We start from the raw sequence: 25,783 nt of genomic DNA, 5'->3' as shown, positions 1-25,783 counted from the left end.
CCCTGATTACTTTATTGTTAGAAATCTCTACACACTCCACATTTCAACAGTGAGGCAGATCCAGGGGAAACACAGGAAGGGTCACCTGAGCGAGGAGACTGCTGGTCTCCTACTACATCTTTGCTTCTTTTGTGTTACAGACTTTGTGTCTCTTAATAAATCCTGATTCTTTCACCAGTGCCAGACCAGTGAGACATCTTTTTTGGTCCCAGGTGATCATATGCCAGTAGTTAGACGATAGCTTTCTGTAGCATCATTATTGTCATAAACACACACACACACACACACACACACACACACACACACACACACACAGAGGCAGTACTGCATTGATTACATGGTGCACATCATTTCGCATTTTAACATTTCTGAAATTGGCGGGGGGGTGTCTTATAAAGGATGATATATTAGAACTGGTACAATATGAACGCAGGGAGCGAGACAGATTCTCACAATGACCAACCAAAAGGAATATCGCTGATCCAATCCAATCCCCTTCTTTTATAAGTTAAACACACACACACACACGGTCAGAAGCCAAAATCAATCCTGGAATCCAAACCTCCTGATACGGTTAATGTTCTGTGTTCTAGAATCTCACCAGAGATACTAGAGAACTGACTTGGTGTTACATGTAAACAATAGGAAATCAAAAAAGTTTTGGGATGAGGAAGACATGAAGAAAGCAATTCAGTATCCCATACACATAAAAGATCAGAGACAGAGTCACTTTTGCTCATTATGACAATTCTGAGTGCCCAACACAGCGCCTTGCAGATAGCAGGCATTTTACAAATTAATTTACAGATGAATGTTCTGAGATGAAAATCTGGCAGACATCTAAGCTCTTCACCCACCAAGTGTATTAGAATTTCTGGGCTTGGGACCCAACATCTTGACTTTTGACAAGCATTCCGTGGCGATTCTCCTGGCCATCAACGTTTGAGAACCCAAATGTATGAGACAATAACGACCTGCAGTGGAGACAAAGGAAGGTAAGGAACTCCAGAGAAACAAAAATTTAAATCTAAAGCACACAGGGCATTAGAGAGAAAAGAGACAGAACTGGGGCAATGGGGGGAAGAAACAAGGGAAGGTTAGTTATAAAGTAAGAGCCATTTGAATATAAATGTACAAACATTACAGAATCAGCTCAGAGGAGCCCTGGGATGAAGGATTAATTCCATTAGTGTGCAAGAGGCCAGGAGTACCATATGAGACATCATTAGGATAATTAAATAATTAACACACATAGGATTAAAATTCCTCTTGGGGGAAATTATAGCGAACAAGAAACACCTAACGTACTTTCACAAATGACTCTTCAAATACCTACAGACAAAGACAGATCTGAACTAAATATGGAGGAAAGTGAAAAGTATCTTGTTACAGTCAGCTAAAACTTATAAAAGATAATCAGAGGTAGCAAATTAATTCATGCTCCTCAAAGAAGTCAGACAAGAGAAGACAAGCTTTTAAAATCATCAAGGGGAGGAGGGAAGACTAGGAAAAGTGCTGCTAAAAATGGGGTGGGGGACGGAATGAATGAAGTCTAAACCAGCTCAGAAACTGAACTAATTCCTGCTAATATGTCTTTGACAAGAGAAATGAAGAAGATGTATTTGTATAATTAGAGAGAATGAAGACTTTACAAAAATAGCGACTGACAAAAAGCAGATGGGGAACACTTGACAAAACTGAACTCATCCCAGTGAGCCGGCCTAGATGATGGGAAGCTGAGCCTCTTCAGGGAATTCACTCACATACTTGAGGAGTCATTTACAATCATTATGGAAAGATCACAGAAAAATGGGGAAACAGAAGATTTGAAGGGAAAAGGCTTAGATAGTGAAATATCCTATCAGTCTTAAAATGGTTACAAAGAAAGATTACGGAAGACGTTCATGGTAAAACCAGTGACATTTTCTCCCATGCAGACTGGGAGCTCCATGAGGCCAGAGACATGCATTTTTCTTCACTTTGTGACACCTGCACCAAGTTTGGAGCAATCAGCAAGTGAGCATCCGGTAGCTGAGTGTATATAAAGGCAATGAGCTAGAAAGTGAACGGTACCAAACTTTTCCATTTCTTCTAAGCAGAAAATTGCACCACAGAGGGAGTGATAGCCCATTTTTTCTCTTGTGTATGAAATAATAAGAAAAGGTAAAATACTTGAGCATCTGGTAGCCAATTAAATCATAAACCATAATCAGAATAAAACCATAAATACTCTAGAAACATATAGTAAATTTGAGAAACTATAAAATAAAAGCAAAAGAAGTCCAATCTATACCATAAACTGAGCAAATATTCTTAGTACTGTCTTTATAAAGCAATCTTCTTAAGAATTTGGAGAACATACCAAGCTTAAAGAGGAGCCAAAAGTAAGCAGAAATCCTAAAATCAACCGTTACTATGATCCTTATAATTCAATGAATCATGGAAGTGAGTCCCATATACACACATTCCAGCCCAACCCCCATGCAATGCCAAACACCCAACTACTTTTTTGATTAATTTATCCTCAATTTATAAACAAGGCAGACAGGCAAATTTATTTAAGGCAGAGGCTTTCAGGAGGTTGACACTAGCTAATGGGAAAAGATCTCAAACAGTTATAAACAGAAGCAAAAAGACAAAATGCTACATTCCCCACAAGCTACATTAAAAGGGGGGGAGACTCCATCTTTGGGTATATCTTTATGTATAGTGCATTCCATGTGTATATGCTAATAACTACACACTGATTAAGCCAAACTGAAAGCCACTGAACTCAGAGGAAAGGTATGTGACAATTACGAAGGCTGTTTATGTCACAAGTCAGTCCTAGTTGTCTGATCAGGTCCTCTATGGCCTTAGTAAAGGATTAAGCTACCAGACTATCCCTTAAGATACTAGGCTTTCGACCACATCGAGATGAAGAGGAACAGAAAAGAGTATTGGCCCCGATGACTGAGAAAAGGGGTTTCATCACTGATAAGTCTTCATGCCAAATGAAGAACAAAGGAGAAAACAAACCCAAAGGTAATTTTGTGTGAATAACAACAGCTCTGGCCTACAGAGGATAGAGTCAAATTCAAGACCTCATTCAGAGGGCCAAGCTCAGGGTGGCTGGATGGGCAAGCACAGAGATACCAAGCTGAGAGAGTAAGAGGAAGTACAAGGAAGGCCAGACCACTCTAGGTTTGACCCGTGGAATACCCAGTTTGTCTGGATGCCAAAAAAAAAAAAAAAAAAAAAAAAAAAAAAATCTTTCAAAAACAATCAAGCTGATATAAGTGTACCGATCTCTTGAAATAATTGGCAAGAATAAATTCTATCTCCTTAGAACAGGGCATAACACAACACATGCAAAAAAAGTGCTGATCAAAAAAAAATTCAAACACCCTATACCACCTCTAGGAATAAAAGACTGACAGGAACAAACTAAGAGATTGTTTCTGTACCTTCACTATTGTGAATAATGCTGCAACCAAAGTGTCCCTCAACAAATGAATGGATAATGAAGATGTAGGGTGTGTAGGTGTATATATACACATACATACACCTACACACACAGTGGAATATTATTCAACCAGGAGAAAAAAAATTTAGGAGCAAATTAGAAAAAAAAAAGCTAACCAAGTTAGGACTTGACCCCAAGGCAAGGAAAAAAACCCAAGTGCTTCAGTGTCGAAAGAAGCAAGTTTATTTAGTCACTTACTCAGTGAACACAATCTAGGTAGGAGAAGAAGCAATGGCAGAAACTTACCTAATTCAGATACTTTCGGAAATTAACAAATTACTAAATAATGGAGCATTTTTTCCCCAAAACTCGGTGTCCATGGCACGTCTGAAACCAGAGTAACAGAAGTACAGGTGCAGCTGACTAGGAGAGAACGTTCCACAACACACGTGTTTTAAGTGTCATTTGATTGTTATTGTTAGCACAACTGACACCTAATTTATCTGGTAACCTGAACCGCTCAGAACTTAAAGAACAGGAAAGAAAAGGAGACCTCTCCAGAGCCAAAATGTACTCATGTTACAAAATCCACAGCGAAGAGCTCGAGCACTTGATGCCAGGGAGAGTTCTCCTGATTAGGTATTCTGCACGCAATTCTAGGGACCTTGGTTCCTGCCTTCGGAGCTCATACCAGAGTAGTTGGGTGGCTTGGAGAAGCCAAGAGGAGCTTGTCTGAGACAGACATGATAAACTTCTACATAGGATAACCTACCACCACACGGCAAGGAGAAAAAGACAGATGGCCTGAAAAACAGACAAGAGAGACAGAAAGAAATGGAAGGCTGGGGCGGGTTCAAAATGCGGGCAACACGGTATGAGCCTCTGGAGGGGATGAGGGGACCTCTGACACACCACCATACATTCAATAAACGGTAGCAGTGCAGAGTTGAGAGGAAGCATCAGTGAACCAGGGTCAACATGACGGCCCTTCAAATCATCAGGATAAGTCTCAATGTGGCCGGGATTTTTGTGGCACAAAGATCTGAAAGAGTTCAGAGCACATGTGCCATTTTGGCATATTTTCGGTTAAAGGCACTTGAAAAACAGCAAGTACAAGAAAAACACTCTGACTTTCCTTCTTTTTCTTAAGAGCAGGAGATGAAATTCCTCTATGAAAGATATCCTCTCTAGACCGGAGGGAAAGTGACATTCTTATCGTCAAGGACAAGAATTTGGGAGGGAAAGAACTGTACAAACAGGTCTTGCTAAAATAATTCTCATCTCCTTTAGCCTCCTCACATAGCTCAGTCACTTCCATGGTTGCCTCTCTTTGTTCAACCTAAGAGAACAAAGCAAGTAGGGTTCACTATGTCTTTGAGTCTTTCTTGATGAGGGGCCCGTGTCACATAAAAGTGACATTAAATACAGTTGTATGCCTTTCTCCTCTTAAACATCGTTGTCGATGTTCAAACCCAGCCAGGGACCTGAAGCGGGGGAAGGAAAACTTTTCCACCCCTTCATACCTAATTCGAGAACTATATTTTATAAACTTTTCCACTTAAAAACGTTAGAATACAACCTTTGGTACTTAAAGAAATGAGATTTTGCTTTCTAAAATATAAAAATAGAGCTATATTGAAAATCTAATCCCTAGACAGTGCAAAAGAAACTGAACATTATCAATCTTCTTTTTGGAGAAAATGTGATACAACAGTTAGGAGGTTACTTACAATAAAGCAATCAGTCCCCATCAGAACTGTGGTTGCCATTTAAGAAAAAAAGCAGCAAGGATAAAGCTTTAATTACAAAAACAAAGAGCCATATGGATTTGGCTATTATGACAGCACAATCCTGAGGTCTGTGAAATACAACTCATTTCAGTCCTGGCACACAAGCCTTAAAAAATGGTTAGACAAGCTCAAAGTATCAGTGTATCAATGGCGCGCTGGGTTTCTGATTTTTTTCTGCACTGAATTAAAAGTTAATAAATGTCGCAGGCAGTTCCTCTGCATTCCTTAATCAGCAACCCCCAAACTCTAGGAAATAAAAGCAGCCCCTACCATCACTTTACAGTCTGGAGGGATAGCAAAATGACATGGTGGGGGAGCTTTGAAGTTTGTTAATAATAGAAAGAGAAATATACCATGAATGCCAGAGGGGGGAGCTCAGAGCAAAGGGAATGATCAGGTTTACAAGGGCCAGAGAGAAATTCTGAAAACCTTCTGAGGTTTCACACAATATCCTTTTTTCTCTTTTTTCAGGGCTCTCTTTTGAAAGATGGGTTCCAATACCCTTTGAAATAAACAATCTCCCTCCCCCCATTTTTTTCCTAGGTAGAGGGAAAATAAATAAAAGTCCTGCCAAGGGAAACCAGTTTAAACAATGGGCAGGTGTCTGAAACCTCTGCTTTAGGGAAGTCTCCTGCACACAGCTTCCCCTCTCTAATCAGTTTTGTTTGCAAATGAACCTGCACAGAAGGATTGGCATCTAATGATGCTGGAGGCACAGTGAAGGAATTAGCCCAAGATAATCATTATTTTAAAGAGGTGTTTGGCCTCCTCCACATTCCTTTATATGTTTACTTCTACAGACAAAATGGAATTTTAATAGGCTCTTTCCATAATTAAAGAGACTATCTTTGTGTATTCACTGCCCTTTCAGCACAAAGCAAATGCAATGACTTTACCAAAGAAAGGAGCCACTGGCCATTATCCTCTCCCAGAAACAACTTCCAAGTACAGATAGGCTTGCAGAGATAGCGAGGGTCAACCAAGCGCCCTTCCTCTTCCAGATCAAAATTGTTAGCATTCATTTTTAAGTGGGCTTTCAATCCTGAACGATTTTGTCAGTGACCAGAGACACAAAATTGGCTTTAAAATAGGTACAACCAATAAAGTTTTTGATTCTATAGGGAAAGTTAAGGCTCCCAAATCAGGACATACAGAAAATCTTTATAAGGAACCTGCATCTCTTTGTATCTGTTAGCTACTGCCACAAGAAAACTGAGTAACAAATTCAACAATGTACAACAATAAGCATTTCCTTCTCCATCAATATATATGCTGGCTATCTGGGATTTGGCAAAAGACCAAATCCAAAAGCACATTTCAAGCCTTTGCTAGTGGCATTATCTGCTAATTCCACTGGTCACAGTAGGTGACATGTCTGAGCCCATGATCAATGGAAGGAGGAAGTATACTTCTCTCATAGAGAAAGGCAGGGGGCGGGGGAGGGGGGCTGGGTAGTTTTAGGGAATAACAATTTGCTGAACAATAACCCAATCTCCTGCATCCTCAGATGCAGGCTGCTACAGTTTTTTGTTGTTGTTTATGCACACCTGGCATCCTGCTATTAATGGAATACCAAGGTCTACTCACTACATCATCTTGGTGAAAGAGACCTCGATTTATAAGCTTGTCATTTAGAGGATCATTAGAAAATAAGAATGGGGGTGGGGGAACCTTTGGAATTGAATTATAATGTATTTCTGAGTACAAATGGACACAATTAGGAATTTTATTGTTAGCACCTCGGTAATCTGTTAACTAATAAACTGTCTACCTTACATCAGCATCAACAATCTTTTATACAATATGAGCTTTACAAAGAAATAGCCTTCTAGGCAGCAAAATTACAAAGAACCGAGATGGTAGAAAAGATCATGCCAAGATGTAAGCGATAGGAGTAGCACTGGCAGAAACTAGAAAAGATTAACAAATCTTACAGTAAATAACATTATAAAATAATTTTAAAAGGCTCTGGTTATCTACACACATTTAAGAGTTAAATGTATGGCAACTACGTAACCAGTTAAATTCTAGTGGGAACACATTGTGGGATGGAGACAGACTGGGGTGGGTGTGTGTGTGTGTGTGTGTGTGTGTGCGTGCGCACGCACGCGTGCATGTGTTGAATGTATGTATGTATGCATGCACGGACATATAACAAAACTTGATGAAGACAGGACAAAGAACCCCAGGTTCAGACTCCACTAACAACTACTGAATGCCTACTGTGTGTCCCATATGGTATCTCACAAAATACAAAAGCTACATTGTGAGGAATTACTAGTATCTGTGTTTTATACATACTTAAAGTTCTGTGATTTAAATAAGATTATTCAACAAGTTAGTCATAGAGCCAGAATTTGAAGATAAATCTTCTAAACAAAAGTGTGTTTTTCCCCTCGACCACCCCATGCCACTCCCTAAAAATGCCTTTATTTTTTACCTTAACCAAAAAGCAGATTCTTTTTATATTTTCCCAACCTCCATGCCAACACTACATGAATGGAATAAATCAGAAACACAATTATTACCTTAACAGCCTTATAATCCTCCCCAGGAGATGTCCCACAGCTATTGACAAACATAAGCAGAGTTCAGGAATCTGTTAAACCTCTTACTCTAACATCAAGTATCAATCAGCTGGTGACAAGTTACAAAAAGAAGAATCTCAATACTTCCAAGTAACGTCTTCATATTCTGCTTCCTGGAATGAGTTTTAACTGAAGTAATTGAACTGTTTCCCATAAAGCCTTATAAAATAAAGACTTGGTCAAAAGGAAGTGAAATATATATTCTTTGTGTTCAAAGGCTCTAGATTTCTACCTACAGTCTACAGCTTTCGCACAGTGATTCTCAACTTCATTAAGGGTCCAGTCTATAAACCTATCCTTCATGGTGCACAACTCCACTTAACATGCAAATGTGGCTCCAAGAACACTGTCTCAGATACAGGGTAATCTACGCTTACTTACGCTATGCTACATTTAATTTATACATATATTACTCTGGAAGAGCAGAGTAGGGAGGAAAGACGGATAAAATGGATTCCTCTATCCACAAGGGTGATTAGGAAAGAAAAGAATACTAGTAAATAGATAGCAAACCTCCATTAACTTGCCTCACTTTTAGATAATTAGTTGTGAATTTTTTAAAGCAAGTGACTCACAAGGGAGGGTACAAATTTATTGTCTTCCACAATCTAATAATCTTGGCAGCTATGAAAGTTATCTATTTATTGATGGGCAACTGTAATTTATCTTCCCTAGGTAAAATGCAGTTATTTAAATGTTTTTCTCCTTTTATGAATGCTGGCCTCAGCAGTAAACATGTAAATGACTTCACAAGAACAAAAACACTCATTAAATGTCAATAAAGCCCCAAAGTAAAGCTATAAACTGTCAGAAAATGCTATACAAGGTCAGCAATGGACCACCACGCTTGGAAAGAGAACTGAATTCAAAAGGATTGTGATGCTAAGAGCTGGGCAAGGAAATCAGGACCAGGATTCCTGCTACTGCTCTGCCATGAAGTTTCTGTGTGACCATTAGAAAGTCACCCGATTTCTTTGGGCATAATTTCTCTCATTAAAATACAGAGGAGTTGGATTATACTCGTTTATTCAAAAACAGTTACTGAGCAGCTACTATTTTATAGCACTGATGTAGATGGAGTGGATACAGCAGTGAACAAAAGAGACACGGACCTTCCATTCCAGTGGGAAGACAGAGCCATTAAAAACCCTCCAGCTCTAAAGTTCTATGACCACTCAAAGCTTCAGGTAGTAACTCATTCCAGTACACATGATGTTCCAAAACGCAGGAAACAAATGGTAAGCTTTTTAACTGTACTCCACTTACATTTCAAATAATATGCCCAGTATGGTGGGAATACAAAATGGTGCAGCCAATTTGGCAAACAGCTTGGCAGTTCCTCAAAAAGTCAAACAGAGTTACCATATGACCTTCAAAATTCCATTCCTAGGTCTATTCAAACTGTAAATATATCTTCGCACAAAAACTTGTACGTGAACGTTCACAGCAGCATTATTCATAACAGCCAAAAGTAGAAACGATCCAGATATCCACCAGCTTATGAATGGATAAATCAAATGTCCACACAATGGAATATTAGATAATAAAAGGGAACGGCATACTGATACATGTTAGAAAATGGATGAACCTTAAGAACAATATGCTAAGTACAAGATGCTAGTCGCAAAAGACTATCTACTGCATACTCCATTTATATGAAATGTTCAAAATGCATAAAGCCACAGAGAGAAAGTAGACTGATGGCTGCCAAAACGCTGAGGAGGAGGAAGAATGGGAGTGAGCTGATCAGGATGACTTCCTGCCAATGACCAGGTTCCTTTCTGGGGTGATGACCATGTTCTGAAACTAGATAATGATGAAGAAGACGCAACCTTGTGAACATACCAAAAACTATTGAACTGTGTGCTTCAAAATGATTAATTTTATGGTATGTGGATTATATCTCAATTTTTAAATCTTGAAAAATAAAACAATTATGGAAAAATATTGGCCCCAATATGTAATAGCATCACTTCCCTTTAGCAAATCTTAGAAAATGGTACATTGGAATACAAAGTAGAGGATTTGCTAGTGAAATATTTACAATACTCAGATTAAGATTTCAAAGTAAATTTTACACTTGGTTCATTATTTTAGGTCCAAGGCAAACACTGTTAAAGTCAATTAAAAGATATGAAAAGCCATGTTTCTATCAATTCTTTCTCTAATATTCTATTATAAGATTTCATTGTTCTGGTACGCTTGCACCTACTAAATCAATATACTCCCTATTTCTCCTTCCTCATTGTTCTTCTAACCCATGTTATTAATTACCTCAATCCCTATTCTCAAATCATATCTCTCTTGGTTAATACTTTCCCTGCCTCTCCAGGCTTTCTAAGGCATCAATATTTCTACCATCCCCCTTTAATTGGCTTTTGACTCACAACAAATTAGTATTCTTAGATACATACATCTGCATAATGTTCATAAGGCATCTTTTGATTAGTGCAAAAGAACAAGAGATAAAACACAAAAATTAAAAAGTGATGATACTCACTGCAAGCAATTTTACCAAAATTAACTTTAAGTCCTGATATAACCCAAATCAGAACTAAACATACACAGTAAGCACCAATAAATGCGGGTGGAATAAGCAAAGAGGAGTAACAGGAAAATACATTGGTGTAGAAATTGGCTGAAGAAACCTCAAAGTCGGTAAAAAAGTCTTCGAGCCACAATTATTGAATCAGTTTCCTAATTTATAAATTCTACAGCAGCAAATTCTGAACATTAAGTTTATGCATACTTAGTCAAACGTAAAGAAGCTCCAGGGATTTTTACAAGAATTATAGGAATGCCTGCATTATATAATAAAATATTTGCATAGAGTGATGGCCACGTGTTCTGAGATTGCATCTTCCTGATCACTCTCTAGCATGTGCTCCAGTTCCTGGCACTGGAATGGCATTCCTGGCTGCTGGAATGACAAATGGCATTGAGGTGTCCATGAAGAACAAAGTCAAGGGGAAAGAAATGTTAGTAATCCTCTGAGAAGCCCAAGAAGGAAAGAACTCCCTACAGCTCCATTTGGTTGGGCCTGACCAGAAACTAACTGGGGTTGAGAAATTCACATTCTACTACACAAGACTGCAGACAGGGTAGCTACTCCTCACATCAGACCAAGCGAATAAAATTGGAAATTTTTAAATCAGGACATTCTCTGTGCTGAGGTTTAATAATCCGTAGACATACAGATCACTGTCAAGTGTGATCCAGCAATTCTGAGAGCTGAATTTTAAGCTTCCATTAGGCTGCAGCACTTTTAGCATGATCCTATCAGTCATAAGTTGAGAAGTTAAATACCCTATTTCTCAAACTCTTGAAAGCATCACAGACTGAAAGCAAATAATTTGCAAACACAAGGTAGTTATGTCTCTCATCCTTTTCTATAATAAAAAAACTGATTCTATCCTCAAAATCTACCAATTGATTTTTCTCCTCCCTTTAATCAGGATTATTAATATTACCAGCAGAATTTCTCTATGTGGGAACCTCAATCTGAAAGGAGGAACAGCAGCACAGGGGATCCCCAAGGGGTGTGTGTGTGTGTGTGTGTGTGTGTGTGTGTGTGTGTGTACTGCCCTCACTCCTCACTCTCACTGTCCAGAAACACAGTAAGAAAATTTTTGGCCACCCCAGCCTTCTGAATTTTAATCTGCACCATGGTAATGCATGGAAAGGATAGGAAAGAGAGTCCCCAAAGGCAAGATGTTAATTTACAGAGTTCAGTGGTTCAACCTTCCTAGGCCACCCCCATGCTTTCCAGCACCCCAATGCACATGTAACCACTAGATGGCAAAATCAGGTTGGAGAGTAACAGGTACAAACTAATCCAAGATACAAAATGCTCTGTTTTCCTTTCAGACTTGATGTTAAAATTCCTCCTCTACCAAAAACTAAAGCAAAAGTCTACTTCCATTCTCCTTCCTGTTCTGTGAACATATGATAAATCACAGTGTTTGGCATGCTGTAAGATAACAGTTTCTAAATTATATCAAAATGCCAGGGTTGTTGATGAAAATACACAGAGGTGAGTGAAATGCCTGAGATTTAGCATAAAGAGAGCAAACAAAACAGTAACCTTGGGGAGGTATGTATCACCCTATCAAGGGACACATTCAGTGGATAAGCTCAGCCTGGAAAGTTGGACAGAAAACCAATCCCTCCTTACCCCAACCAAAATGCTGCCTAGCTTATGAGGCATCTGATAGGCAATACAAGTTAATGACCCACAAGAACTGATCATCTTGAAAGAATAAAAGAACTCACCCAATCACCTCTCAAGTACCTAAGGAGCATACACCTCCAGGAGCGTGAAGAGTGACAGCAGAACGCACAGGTTTCTTGACAGTGTGTGAAGTCCTATGTAGACTTCAGAGCCATCTTTTCAAAATGAACCCAATCACTCATTAGCACAAAAGGCAGAGATCCACACCATGGGTCGCGCTGTCAATATAAACTGTTCAATTCCCTGTGCTGCCTTAAGAGAGGAAACGTCTGAAGTTCACCAAGAAGCTGACATCAAAAGATGTTCATGAAAACGATCAACAAAAGGTCAATCTGGACTGCACCACACGAGTGATAATATTCAATGATCAGAACTTCTGTTAGGGAAGCATATTGATGATGACATTCGCAGAACTTCTGTTAGGGAAGCATGTTGATGATGACATTCGTTTAAGGCAAAAAGGCCCCACGTACAAGTAACAATTCTTTCTTCACCATGTTTACATAAATACTGTCTTTAGAACTGCCCTTGGAAAGGCAATGATAGCAAGACAAAGCAACAGTTTTCACAATTTCAAGAAAGTATTTCTGAAACAAAGGCAAAGGAACCAAGTATTTACCATTTTCCGCAGGACAATTAGCAGAAAATTGAGTCATGTAAATAAACTTGCCATAAACATCCAACAGATACTATTATTATCCCACATTTCGTGAGCAACAGTTATTTGCATGTAATTAATTTGCTTATTTCTGGCGCCTCAGACAATATAATATGTTTATCAGCTTGATTTCTAAACAATAAGTGTTTAACTCTTCCTTTTATATTTCTAAGAAAATATTTATCTTGCTCTTTCCTTGACAGATTCTGAGCCATCTGCAGATATAATACACAGAGCTGTTTCTGTGGTGACAGCAGACATAACCCCAACTGGGGCATGATGTCATCAACTTTAGAGTGAACAGAGAATTGGCCAAGGCTGAATTCAGTAACACCTCTACTATCCAGGTAAGCACGTTGATCAGTGATACACTCTGTGCCGAAAGCATCATTGCCAGAGACAGAGAAAACATCTCAGGGGTAGGGTGGAGGCAATCGGCACCAAACCCAACTTCTAAATCCTGTGCTCCCTTCAAAGGGCAACTCCCTGCCACCTTCCCCCACATCCCCCACAGCTTTTGTGGCTGTGGCTGACTGACTGTCTCAGGACCTCGCCCTACAGACCTGTAACTGTGATCCATGGGGCACATCCCCTCCCCCAGAGAGCACTCTCTCCTGAGCTCTGGCCCTGAGAAAAGAGTCTGCTTGCTGGCACCACTGACTTAGTTTGTGGCTGGGAGAATGGCCATAACCTTGTCTATGCACTGGCCAACCTAGTCGGGGCTTTGTCCAGAGAAGATTGTGGTACTCATTTGCCAAGTCATGGGTTAAAGATTATTAAAGCCCCACATACTGATCTCTCTTATTCTTCTTTCCTTGTTTTGTTTCTCTCTGATAGAATATAAGAAATTAGACTTAACTGATCATATTTTTATGGATTTACCAACCATATTTGTAGTGCTATATCTCACAGCAAGTATACAATATTCTAAGAGACTAAAAATGTTGTGTGTAAGTATTTCTGGCATCTCTTTGTATGAGTAATACTTGTAGAGTACAGGGTTATGTGAATAAATAACAAATATGCACTCATTCAATCAACAATTAGTGAGGGCTTACCATGTCCAAGAACAGTGCCAGGTACAGGACACATATTGACAATGAGATAATTACATGGTTCTCATTTTTTCTGAGCTTGAAAGGGAAGAGGGAAGAACCTGACAAATGTGTAACATGCACACACAGACACACAATTCCCAAATGAGCGAAGTGATATGACATCAGATAAAGAGCACTATGAGTGAACTACACGTGCCTTAAAGAAGACAAGAAAAAAAGGCGGGATAGAATATCTCAAGCCAGGATTAATGTTACCTGTGGTTTCACTCCTTTGTTTTATAAAGTCTCCAGAACAATTCTAGAATTAATCTCTAGAAGGAGTCTCACCTCAAAGAAAATCACTGAGCTCATCCTTGGGTTACTCCATTAATTCTATTACTTACCCTAATGATATTTTCAAAATTAAGACTCATCACAGTAGTTCCTTTCTTCTCTAAAAAATATAAGCCTTTCCCACAATTTCTTTAGTAAGATAAAGCTTCACATCCTTCTCTAAAATTCTAACTACAGATTTTTTTTCTATTATTGAAAGGAATGAGATTCCTAGATTTTTTAATTGCTCCACAAATCCCCAAGGGATTTTCCACCGATGCCCATTTCAATCGGCTCTAAGTTGAATGTCATTCCAAACTGGGTCATTTTGAAAAGCTGCCACCAGCCAGTAAAACATATAACCTATATAACCTCCACGTTAGGAAAGTGTGGTTCTAAAATCAGTCCTATGCAGTTTGACCACAATTTCACTGGCTTCCGTCTAATTTCAGCACCCGTTATGTAACGCAAGCTATAGAGAACACAGAAATCTCCGAGTAGGTCCTCTTTTTTATTACGCAATGCAAGCTATATAAATACCCTTTCGTTACATAACACGAGCTATAGGGAACACAGAACTCTTGTACGGACTATCCTTTTTAGAATACAATGCAAGCTGTGTAAGCACCCTTTTTGTACGCAGTGCTAGCTTATAGGAAACACAGAACTCTAAGAGCAAGCTTAAACACAGAAATGTTCAAATCATCCTCAGGTAACGGGGACCTAAGTCATCTCAGGAGAGCAAATAACTTCACTGAGCAAGTTTAAAAAAAATAATAAATTTCAGACCAGAACTTCTGTTTGGTCTTGTTTCCAGTTTTAGCTTCATCACTGTAATTTCCTCCACTTACTTTAATCAAGAAAGGCGTACGTGGCCATCCTGCAGGGCCTGCTTGCAGTGCTCAGAGGGACAGACAAAAATGATAGATCCAGAAGCATCAGTCAGGACCCTAGCACAAAGTCAGGGACAAAACGGTTTAGTGGGAAAAAAAAAAAAAAAAAAAAAAAAAAAAAAAAAAACAAGAAAAAAGAAAGAAGGAAGGAAGGAAGGAAGGAAGGAAGGAAGGAAAGAAAAAGAAAGAAAGAAAGAAAGAAAGAAAGAAAGAAAGAAAGAAAGAAAGAAAGAAAGAAAGAAAGAAAGAAAGAGAAAGAAAGAAAGAAAGAAAGAAAGAAAGTAAGTTTAAATGGCTTTAAGTAATGCTATCAAGCAGAAGATCAAGATTGCCTCACAGGCTGCACATAGGACTTATTTCTTCTGCCCAATATTATACGTGGTCAATTAGATGTCCATCTGCCTCAAGAAATTAAAAATTGCTTGAGGGCAAGGATCATATTTCTTGATCTCACATTTCTAAAACGCCCTGGAAAAAAAAAAATAATAAAGAATATAATTGGCCTTTACAAACAAATTATGTAGGGAAGAAAAAGAGGTGAGTAGTTAGGGGATAAAAAAGAAATTGTAAGTACCATTCTCATTGGCCTTCACATCAGCTCTCTAGTTGAAAGTAACAGAAAACTCGAAATAGCTTAAATAAAAAAGGGAATTTATATATGAATTTAGAGGGCTATTATGCAACTCAAAGGCAAAAGTGTAGCCAGAACGAAGAAAAGCAGGCGGGAAATGGGAAGCAGACAAGATCCCTCTCTCTCCATTATTCTGCAGATCTAATTTCCCTCTAGGCTCTGCGACAAGCTTTCTCTACTGCTCCATGTAACAGAAGGCAGTTGCACTAAAGCCTCCTTGGATTCTAATCTCCTCACATTAGATAAGCCAGGCCAGAACTGTCATCTTTTGGTCCCAAATTCAAATTGCAAGAAGGAAAATCTGTGTGGCCCTGTTTGGTTCAGGCATCCATCCCCGCTCAGACAGGCACGACCAAGGCACAATCATGACTTTTAGGGGCCTGTTTCTATGGGAAGAGGGTAGCACTGGGAATCAGGCATGTACAACCGAACAAGTCCACTGCCACGTTACATAAGGCTTTACAGCTTGCCAACAACGGTCATATTCTTTAATTCATTCAATTCACACCGCAACCCTCCAAGAAGGAATGCTAGAACTCACAAGAAAACAGAGGCGGAGGATAGTTCAAGGACTTCCCCAGGGTTTCTCAACTATTAGGGCAGAGGAAAAAAACCCATATCCGATACTTCCCACCAACAAAATGAACAGTGAAGGTGAAAAGAGCAACGTTTTTTCAAAAAGCCAAAGTTAGGAACTTACAAACTCTGAAAGAAACGTCGGGCAACATCACACAAGGGAAAAACACTGTACTTAATTGGAGGTGGGGGGGTGTTGTTAGTAGGGGCGATAGGAGATACAACTAATTCCCTGGTGTGCAGAAGTCTTTACACAGATTATTTTCAAGTCATAAAACGGTTTACCTAAGCCAAGCCCAAAGAATCTTCTTCTCCCTCCATGAAACTCTTTTGGCATCTACCACCTTTTAACACTGCTTCTTAGCATGCAACCACCTAGGGACTGTAGTTAAAATGCAGATAATGATTAAGTAGGTGCCACAGACAGACTTTAAGACGGCCATCATGATCCCCACTTGCTGGTGTCCGCACTTCTGTGTGATTCCCTCCCCGTGGGCCTGGAGAGGGACTTGTGACTTGCAGCATACAGCAAAGATGACAGGATGTCATATCATGTTATGTAAGACGTTGTCTTGCTAGGAAACTCTTTCTCTCTCTCTCTCCCCACTACCCTCACCACTAGTCAGTCTCCACAGTTAGCTGGCTTTGAAGAAGCAAGCTCCCAGGAATCAAGGAGCAGCAAGGAAATGAATTCAGACACCAATGGAGGAAGCCTGGAAGCAAATTCTCTCCCAGTCGAACCTAGGAGGCTCACCTAGACTGCAGCCTGGTGACAGACCCTGATGAAGAGGAACCAGCTAAGCTGCCCAGACTCCTGACCCACAGAAGCCGTGAAGTCATAAACGTGTGCACCGTTTTATGTCCGTAAGTTTTTGGTAATATACAAGGCAACCACAAAAACTGATAGAGCAGGTCTAGCTGGGGGACTGAGAGAAACCCACTTGGAACAGCACTACTAGGCATGTGACACCACCGTTTGCTGCCTGCCCGTTTGGGCTCAGCTTTCAAGTTGCTCTGGTCCCCATCAGACTACAATCTCCTTATAACACAAAGCATTATACTCCATGGCTCCCAGGACAGTCCTCAATAAATACCTGAGTGTTGGCTGTCTTCGTGTCATTGTTACCTTCCTCGTCTCACTTCCACCAGATTTCGGTTTATCCCTTTAATTCAGCTTCACATCAAAACATCACACACAGGTGGTAAATGTCTTTCCTGTTGGTTCTCAAAAATTACTTCTTCATTCTTTCAAGGATGAGTGCTAACTTGGAGGGTTGGAGAATTTCAAACTTGCATCTGTAAAGAAGCCCTTACTCTGTTCGCTGCCCTGAGCTTCCTTTCCTTCTCTTCCTTGATGTTTTTCCTGGTCCTACTGACCATACGTCAGCTCATCTGCCCCTGTACCATTCCGTTATTCCATAATCACCAACAGTCTCACGAGATGATTCATCTGATGTCCCTCAGATTGAAACCACCTTGTTATTTTCTTGAAATCACTTTTCTGCTCTACCCTCTTCAATTCCACCCAGATACCTGCTACTTGAAATAACACTGATATTCAGAGGAGTCCGCTGTATAACTCCCTCGGATTCACTCATACCAGGAAGATCACACTGAACCATTTAATCACTTCTAAATACGGCCAAGGATGACCTTTTCCTAACGTTGAAAATATCAGTTGTCCTTACAATATTTCCCCATAAATGTCCGTTTCTTTTCATTTTTAATTTAAATTCTAAAAGCTTATCATGTCTGAGGGCTTTATCTAATCCTATGCCCCACATAAGAGTTGCTATAAAACAGCTGGCCAATCAATTACAACGGTCTCAGCCCAGAGTAATTCACCGAAACTACTGTCCTCAATTCATCTTATACCTGACAATATTCATGATAATCTGAAAAGTAGTTACAGGTAATGGTATACATAATGATTCCAAACATGCCTTAAAAATACACAGAATCCAGGGAGTGATAGCTACAGCAGGACCTCAGGAGATGGGTCAAGTATATGCAGGAAAGTTTTTACCAGAGACTTTGTCATGGTCCCTTGAAGATTGTGGCCCTTTCCCTCACCCCAAGAGAATCCATGTACTGACCCATTTTTTTTCCTCACCGGTACATCCCCACCTATGTACATGTCAGACATCCTTCGATGTAATTTCGAACACATGGCTTTCTGTGGATGCTGTGACTTTCATTCCACAGTGTCTTAGCAGTGCGATATGAAAGCTAAACCGACTGATTATTCAATCTTCTCTAGGAACCAACACACAACCTTAGCAAGCCAAAGGGCTAACTGGCCAACCTTAGGATCCAAGCTATTTTTCCATTCCTTTCACATGCAGATGAAGCAAGCGATCCTATAGTAATCAATGTGAAATTTCTGGGCACTGAGGTACCATATCAAACAAACAAACAAACAAACAAAAAAAGTGTTGAGTTTGAGACCCTACAAGATCATAGCCTACAGCTTATATATGCTAAGCACTGAGCCCGGAAAGAAACCAATACATGAATTCTATACTAATTAGTTGTTCTTTATCCTGGACTTTATATGTTTGGTGACATTTTCTTCACAAGGTGGGTGAAACTGATAAAACTATGTTCTCTCTATTACTAAGAGGAGATAAAGCGAGGAGAAAAGTTAGGAGACAATTATTTAGAAGCTGTTTTCCAGTAAAAACAGAAAAAAAAAACATTTAGCTATTAACAGTATGGCCTTAACTCAAAATCAAACATCCATCTATTAACTGATGCCAGTAAAAAGAAACCATGCAAAAACCGTCAGTATATAAAAAATGTTCATGTTTTACATGCACAATCAAATTTTAAAATCCAGAGTTTTTATTTCAAATCAGTTAATTATAGTTATTCACTCTACAATGACATTTTAAACGAAGGTAAAAGCACATGGCGCCCAAAGGCAGTGCTGAGACGGAGCGGTGGAGAATTCCTGCAAACAACGGCAGATGAGGACGGATGAGATCACGTTGTTAATGTCAACTGTGAAGAGGCAGCAAAAAGGAGGTAACTATGGCCTGGGTATTCCCACTTGTCTTCGATCTCTGGCTCTTTTCTGTCTATAAATGATGTCCCAATCTAGTGTGGACTCGCAGTCATTACATTTTTTTTCTGCTCTTAACTAGAAACTATATTTTCTTACCCCATCAACCTCGTGATCATAAAACCTTTTAACACCCTAAGTGTTAAAAAAGGGTTTTAGTTGACATGCAGTCAGACCTTCCATTTTCACATCCTAGCCCCTCTTTGAATCCTTCCCCTGACAGGAGACTCCCTAGCTCTCGGAATACTGTATTCTAATATTGGATAGCTCTATTATTTGTAAGTTCTCTTACCGAGCAGAAATCTGTCTTACTTCCAGTTACTTAGCCTGAGCCCTGTCCTCTCATAAAACAGAATTAAAAGAATTACTTATCCATATGGGAACTGTTCAAACATTTAAAAGGAAACTACCATACCTCCACCAAATCTTTCCCTTGCAGCCCTGTGGATCCCTTCGTTTATATTGCACATTCTGGATGCTTGTCTTCAATCCCAGCTTCCAAAGCATAAAAATCACATATTCACATAGACCTCATCATTCACACTATCTAAATTCAAGTGAACTCTCAATGTTGCCAGACAATGCAGTCAGTCATCCGCTTTTATTTCTTTGCTCTGAGGAAGATACTGTAAATGTTCTTCATTCTCTGTGATAACCTTACATGGCCACCTCCAACTCCACAGGCCCTCACTTCACTACACACAGGGCCATGATCACAAGTCCCATCACCCTTCTCTGCTCCAACACTGGCTTATCCTGCCTCCCTCCATCCCGCCTTTAAAAAGTCTAATCCTGCCATCCTTTCTGTGTCTTCTGGAATCGTTTCCTCAATTGTATCCTCTCAAATAACTGGGAAGGAAGGAGCTATGAGGGAATACTAATGTTTATCGACCCTGAGTCATGTATTGTGCACACACTTTGTACACACTGTTACCGTTCAGTCGTTCCAACTTTTGGATGGCTTTCCCATAAGGTCTCTCCGTGCTGAATAAAGTTGTTCCTTTTAAAATTAAGATATATCATTTATGCATCTACTATATGCAAAGTACTGTAGCTGGCAGTGGTACAAAGATGAATAAATCACCCATTATTCCTTCACTCAAAGGATCTTAAGAGCTAGAAAGAGAAAAAGCCATATATGCAAATACTATCATGCTTTTAACAAGGGAGGAAGGAGAGAAGATATGAATAAGGAAGTAGTCACTCTCCTGTTTCTAAATCAGAACACTGTTGCTGGGGTGCCACTTAGAAATTCCAACCGGCTCACATGGATGATGGTCAAGTACTGCACCAAGTCTGATATGTAAGGCTAAATAACGTACTTTGATCCACCTCTCCTTTTGAGCTACTGCCCTATTTCTCTCCTTCAATTCACCGACCTTTTGAATGTGTTTTACTCTGATTTTCTCACACACCATATCCTGCTTACCTCCTACGATGTAAATCTGAGCCTTATTTCTAAAACTCAAAACTCTGTCCTTGGAGGGTGTTAATGAGCTGATCACCAAATTAAAAGTTTTGTGTTTAAGTTTATTTATTAATTTTGAGAGAGACAGAGAGAGAGAGAGAATGGGAGGGGCAGAGGGGGGTGGAGAGAGCATCTTAAGCAGGCCCCACACCCAGCACAGAGCCCGATGGGAGGCTCGATCTCAGTGAGAACACGACCTGAATCAAGATCAAGAGTCAGACACTCCACCAAATGAGCCACCCAGGCGGCCCAATTTTTTTTACTTAGCGAGACCACACTCTCTCCCTCTCTGCAGCACGTGACAATGCTGACAACCGTAACTTGTATTTGTACTAACAAACAATTCTTCAACTTACGCCTTTTGACCAAACTTTATTTCCCATTTCTCATACCTCACCAAAATGGAAGCACGCACTAAAGTATTTCTGAGATTTATTTATTTTTTATTCTTCCACAGAAAAAAGTTTCTACTCTCACTACACCAACTATCACTTCTGGGGAGCTGTCTTTCTCCCCCGCTCTCTCTCCATATATATATATATATCTCATATATATATATATGAGAATATGGGTTTTTTTACATACATACACACACAACTAGACAATAATGTAACAGAGAACTACGTATCTGTCACCATGATTTAATAAATGCTAATATTCTGCCTTACTTGCCTCACGACTTCATTTTTTTTAAGAAGCAAAATGATGCAAATATAGCGTAAGACCCACTCTCCCATCTCTTCCAATTTTTATACGTTTGATTATACATATATGAGAAACAGTACATACTAATGTACGTAGATCCATACACAAACATATGAAAAAATTATCAACATCATTAGCCATCAGGGAAACTCAAATAAAAACCACAATAAGATACTGCTTCACACCCACTACAATGTTAAAATAAAACAGATGGCCATTAACAAGTGCCAGCAAGGACAGAGAGGACAGACACCATCATAGGCTGCTGGTGAGAATGTAAAAGGACACAGCCACTTGGGAAGATAGTCTGGTGGTTCTAACACAGTTACCATATAACCCAGCGATGCCACTCCAATGCATACACCCAAGAAAAACGAACACACACGTCCACACAAAAACTTGTACACAAATGTTCTAGCAGCGTTATTCATCTTAGCCAGAAAGCGGAAACAACCCAAAGGTCCACCAGCTGATGAATGGATAAACAAACGTGGTGTATCCACATAATGGAATGCTGCCCGGCAATAAAATATGAAGGACTGTTACAGGCTACATCATGTATCAACACTGAAAATACAATCTATCTGAAAGAAACCAGTCACAAAGGAGCACATAGGGTGTAATTTCTTTTACACAAAGTGTCCAGAATAGCCAAATATAGGGAGACAGAAAGTAGATCAGTGGTTGCCTAGGACTGGAGAGGATAAAAGACTCGGGAATGGGGTAGGGCAGCTAAGGGTTTCTTTTAGGGATAATGTAAAGGTTCTAAAATTGACAGACGCACAACACTGAATATCCTGCAATCCACTGAACTGTATGCTTCAAACAGGTGAATTGTGTGATATGGGAATTATATCTCAATAAAGCTGGCTTTTTTATACATACAAAACATGGTATACATACATAGCATTACATTACATATGTATTACATACTCTTTTACAGTTTAATTCAGTACTATATTCCTGAGATTCATCCATGTGGATAAAACTAGTTTATTTTAACGGCTCCAGTGCATGGGGGGAAAATTACACTGCATTTATCAGGACCCGTACTTTTTTGTCTATTGGAAATAGTGCTAGCAAGAACTTCCTTGTACATATTCCTGTAAGTGTGTGACTGTTTTCTAGGCTAACACCTAAAAGCAGAACGGCTGAGTTGCAGAATATGTGCATCTTCTACTGTACCAGATATTTCCACATTGCTTGCTAAATATATTAGAGAATGTGCTCCCATCAGTTATATGCTAGAGTTCCTGTTTCTTCTCATCCATGCCAACACTTGGTGTTAGCAAACCGATTAGACTGCGCCAATCAATAGGTGTAAAATAGAATCTCACCAGGGTTTTACTTTTCATTTCCCTGATTATTAGTGATGCTGAGCATCTTTCATAATTGGCCATTCAATCTTCTTCCTCTGTGAAGTGCCTAGTCACATCCTTTGCCTGTTTTCTACTGAGTCTTTGCCTGTTTTCTACTGGGTTTTTTTCTTACCGATTTGTGTAACTTTTTCCAAACTCTGGATACTTACCTTTAATCATTTAGAAGAGTTACAAGTACATACTCCCAGTCTGTGGTCTGTCTTTTCATTTTCTTTTTAATGCCTTTTGTTATATTGAATATTTTTATGTTAATATATTCCAAAATGTCAGTCTTTTCTTCTAGGGCTTATAATTTTTATGTCTTAAGGAATTCTTCCCTATCACAATGTCATGGAAATCTGCATTGTGTGTTCTCTTATGAAAATGTTAGAGTTTTGCTTTCCATATTTAGGCCTATAACTCATGTGGAATTTAGTTTTCTGTGTGCTGTTAAGTGGGGATTTAATTTTATTTTTTCTATATAGATAACTCTGTATCCATGTATTATTATTTACCAAATCCATCCTTATCCCACTAATCATTAACTCATGCATTACTTTCAAATCTGTATTAACTATTTTATAATCACCAATATAATTATTGATTCGGACTAGAATCAAAACCGGATGCAAGAACTACCTGGTGAAAGGTTAAGAAAGAGGATCAACAAATGGTCTCTATCACTCTACAGACTGCCTATTATAAAGGAGATCTGTCTCCCTAAAATGGAAAGAATTGGAGGAAACGTTTTAAGCAAGCAATCAAACCCAGCATCGCCAACAGCCAAACAAAGTGATATGTACCTCCTGACACGACCGTGGAAAGCACACAACACCTCCCACGCAGCATTAGTGCCCAACTTTGCCAAACTGACCTAATAAGGAGGAATGAATTGGACGAATCCAGATGTGGGACATTCTTACAAGACAACTGGTCTGACCTCTTCAAAATTATCAAAACCAAAAAGGTGAAAGGACTATTCTAAAGAAAATTAAATAGGCAGGACAAACAAAAATGTAAATACAATCCTTGCAGAGATCCTAGGTTATTTTAAAGGTCCAATTGTAAAAGATATTTTTGAATAATTGGAGAAATGTGAACGTGGAATGCATGTTAAATAATATTGTATCAATATCGTGTGTAATAACAGTACTGAATTCAGCCATGTAAAAGAATGCTCTTTTTGTGAGAAGATATAAGCTAAAGGATTTAAGGATAAAGTGTCTTGATGTGTGTTACAAACACACACATATTTTTATACTTGTGTGTGTGCATATATACATACAATATAGAATATGTACACACAGAGAGAAACTACATAAATCTGGCAAATTTTAAGAACTGGCAAATCTAGGTGACAAGTCTATAATGTTTATTGTACTATCTTTCAATATTTCTTACAGTTTAAGTTAAAAAAAAACAAAAAACCTACGGGTAAGTTACAGTGCCTCTCCTAACTTCTATCTTGAACTACTGCTTTTTAAATTTCATCTTTGACACCCACTATCATTTTGACATCGACCTAAAATAAATATGTTTTCCCCAATATAGCCTCCCTTTCTAATTTTCTAATTTCTATCGGGTTCTTTTAGCATGACTTATCCTATTAGACTCAAGATCCTGTACTCAACTTGTAGGGTACTATGAGGTTATTAAGACCAATTTTACTGATTTTGACAATTACAATTTAAAAATTAGTTTATCTAGGGGTGCCGGGGTGGCTCAGTCAGTCAAACATCTGACTCTTGATTTTGGCTCAGGTCATTTTCTCGCAGTTCATGAGTTCAAGCCCTGCGTCAGGCTCTGTGCTGATGGCAGAGAGCCTGCTTGGGATCTTCTCTCTCCCTCTTTCTCTGCCCCTCCTGTGCTTGTTCGCGGTCTCTCAAAATAAGTGAATAAACTTAAAAATAAATAAAAATAAAAATTACTTTACCTAAATAGATCAGTAAGTGGAGAAAGTATAACTCTGAAGAACTAAACTGATAAATCTGTGACAGACAAGGTGAGTCCAAGAAAGAATTTCAAAGAAAGCAGATCCAATGACATTCTCCATCAGAGAGATGGCATACAGGCTTGTTCCAATACCAGACCTCCCAGAACAAGAAGCCACCAACTGACAAGACGTCTTGGAGCCACCAGGTGTAGCTGGTAAGGTATCAGGATCTTCTATTAGGCCAGGGTTCTAGAATGCATGTCCTCAATATGCAAAGCAGACTTCCAACCTACCAAAGGATGCACTGATGCAACACAGCCTCTGTGCATGCGCCCCGGCCCAGTGCGGCCTCCCCAGATTCTGGGAACCCTCGGAGCACGCGCCCTGTGCGGCCTCCCCAGATCCAGGGAACCCTTGGTGCATGCGCCCCAGCACTGTGCGGCCTCCCCAGATTCTGTGAACCCTCTGTGCACACACCCCGGCACTGTGCGGCGTTCCCAGATTCTGTGAATCCTCGGGGTGATACGCAAGTTGCCTTGACTCTGTGCAACGCTGACCACTGCTGGCACCGTGCAGAATCCCTTGTCAACCTACTTTTAATAAGCATTTATTGAGGGGCGTCTGGGTGGCTCAGTCGGCTAAGCGTCCGACTCTTGGTTTTGGCTCAGGTCATGATCTCACGGCTTCATGGGTTCAAGCCCCACATCGGCTCTGTGCTGCCAGTAGGAAGCCTGCTTGGGATTCTCTCTCTCTCCTTCTGTCTCTGCCCCCTTCCCCACTCACGCTGTCTCTGTCTCTCTCACAATAAATAAAGAAACTTTAAAAAAATTAATAAACATTTATCGAGTGCCCAGGATGTGCCATCAACACCATTCCGTGTGCGGAGAAATCAACCATGAATACAACCTGGGAAAGGTCACGATGAAAACGGTTAAGTATACACAAAAGCATCGCGGTGCGTGAAGTCTGAGGAACAAATGTATACAATATACAGACCAGGAAGTTAGTAATTCTTTTTAAAAAAACAGGTTATCTGAATGGGAACGTAGAAGCTGGAATAGAAATTCACCAGG

At 39.6% G+C, this 25,783-nt stretch overlaps 1 protein-coding gene and 1 long non-coding RNA gene across 8 annotated transcripts in view; one reads left to right on the top strand and one right to left on the bottom strand.

The window, feature by feature from the left end:
• EXOC4 (exocyst complex component 4) overlaps positions 1-25,783 on the bottom strand; it is a 745,858-nt gene that overhangs the window by 583,408 nt on the left and 136,667 nt on the right. The window lies entirely within an intron of this gene.
• LOC122234870 lies at positions 600-23,989 on the top strand. Of its 3 annotated transcripts, XR_006212822.1 has the most exons (5): positions 600-995; positions 12,916-13,059; positions 16,805-17,046; positions 19,083-19,209; positions 23,469-23,989. It is a non-coding gene; the product is annotated as an uncharacterized LOC122234870 (long non-coding RNA). The 3 variants fall into 3 exon arrangements; XR_006212821.1 differs by lacking the exon at positions 23,469-23,989 and having other exon boundaries at positions 601-995; positions 19,083-19,673; XR_006212820.1 differs by lacking the exons at positions 19,083-19,209; positions 23,469-23,989 and having other exon boundaries at positions 601-995; positions 16,805-17,292.

The sequence above is a fragment of the Panthera tigris genome, chromosome A2 (genome assembly GCF_018350195.1).
Source record: "Panthera tigris isolate Pti1 chromosome A2, P.tigris_Pti1_mat1.1, whole genome shotgun sequence".
NCBI lineage: Eukaryota > Metazoa > Chordata > Mammalia > Carnivora > Felidae > Panthera > Panthera tigris.
This window is presented reverse-complemented; position numbering and strand designations above follow the sequence as displayed.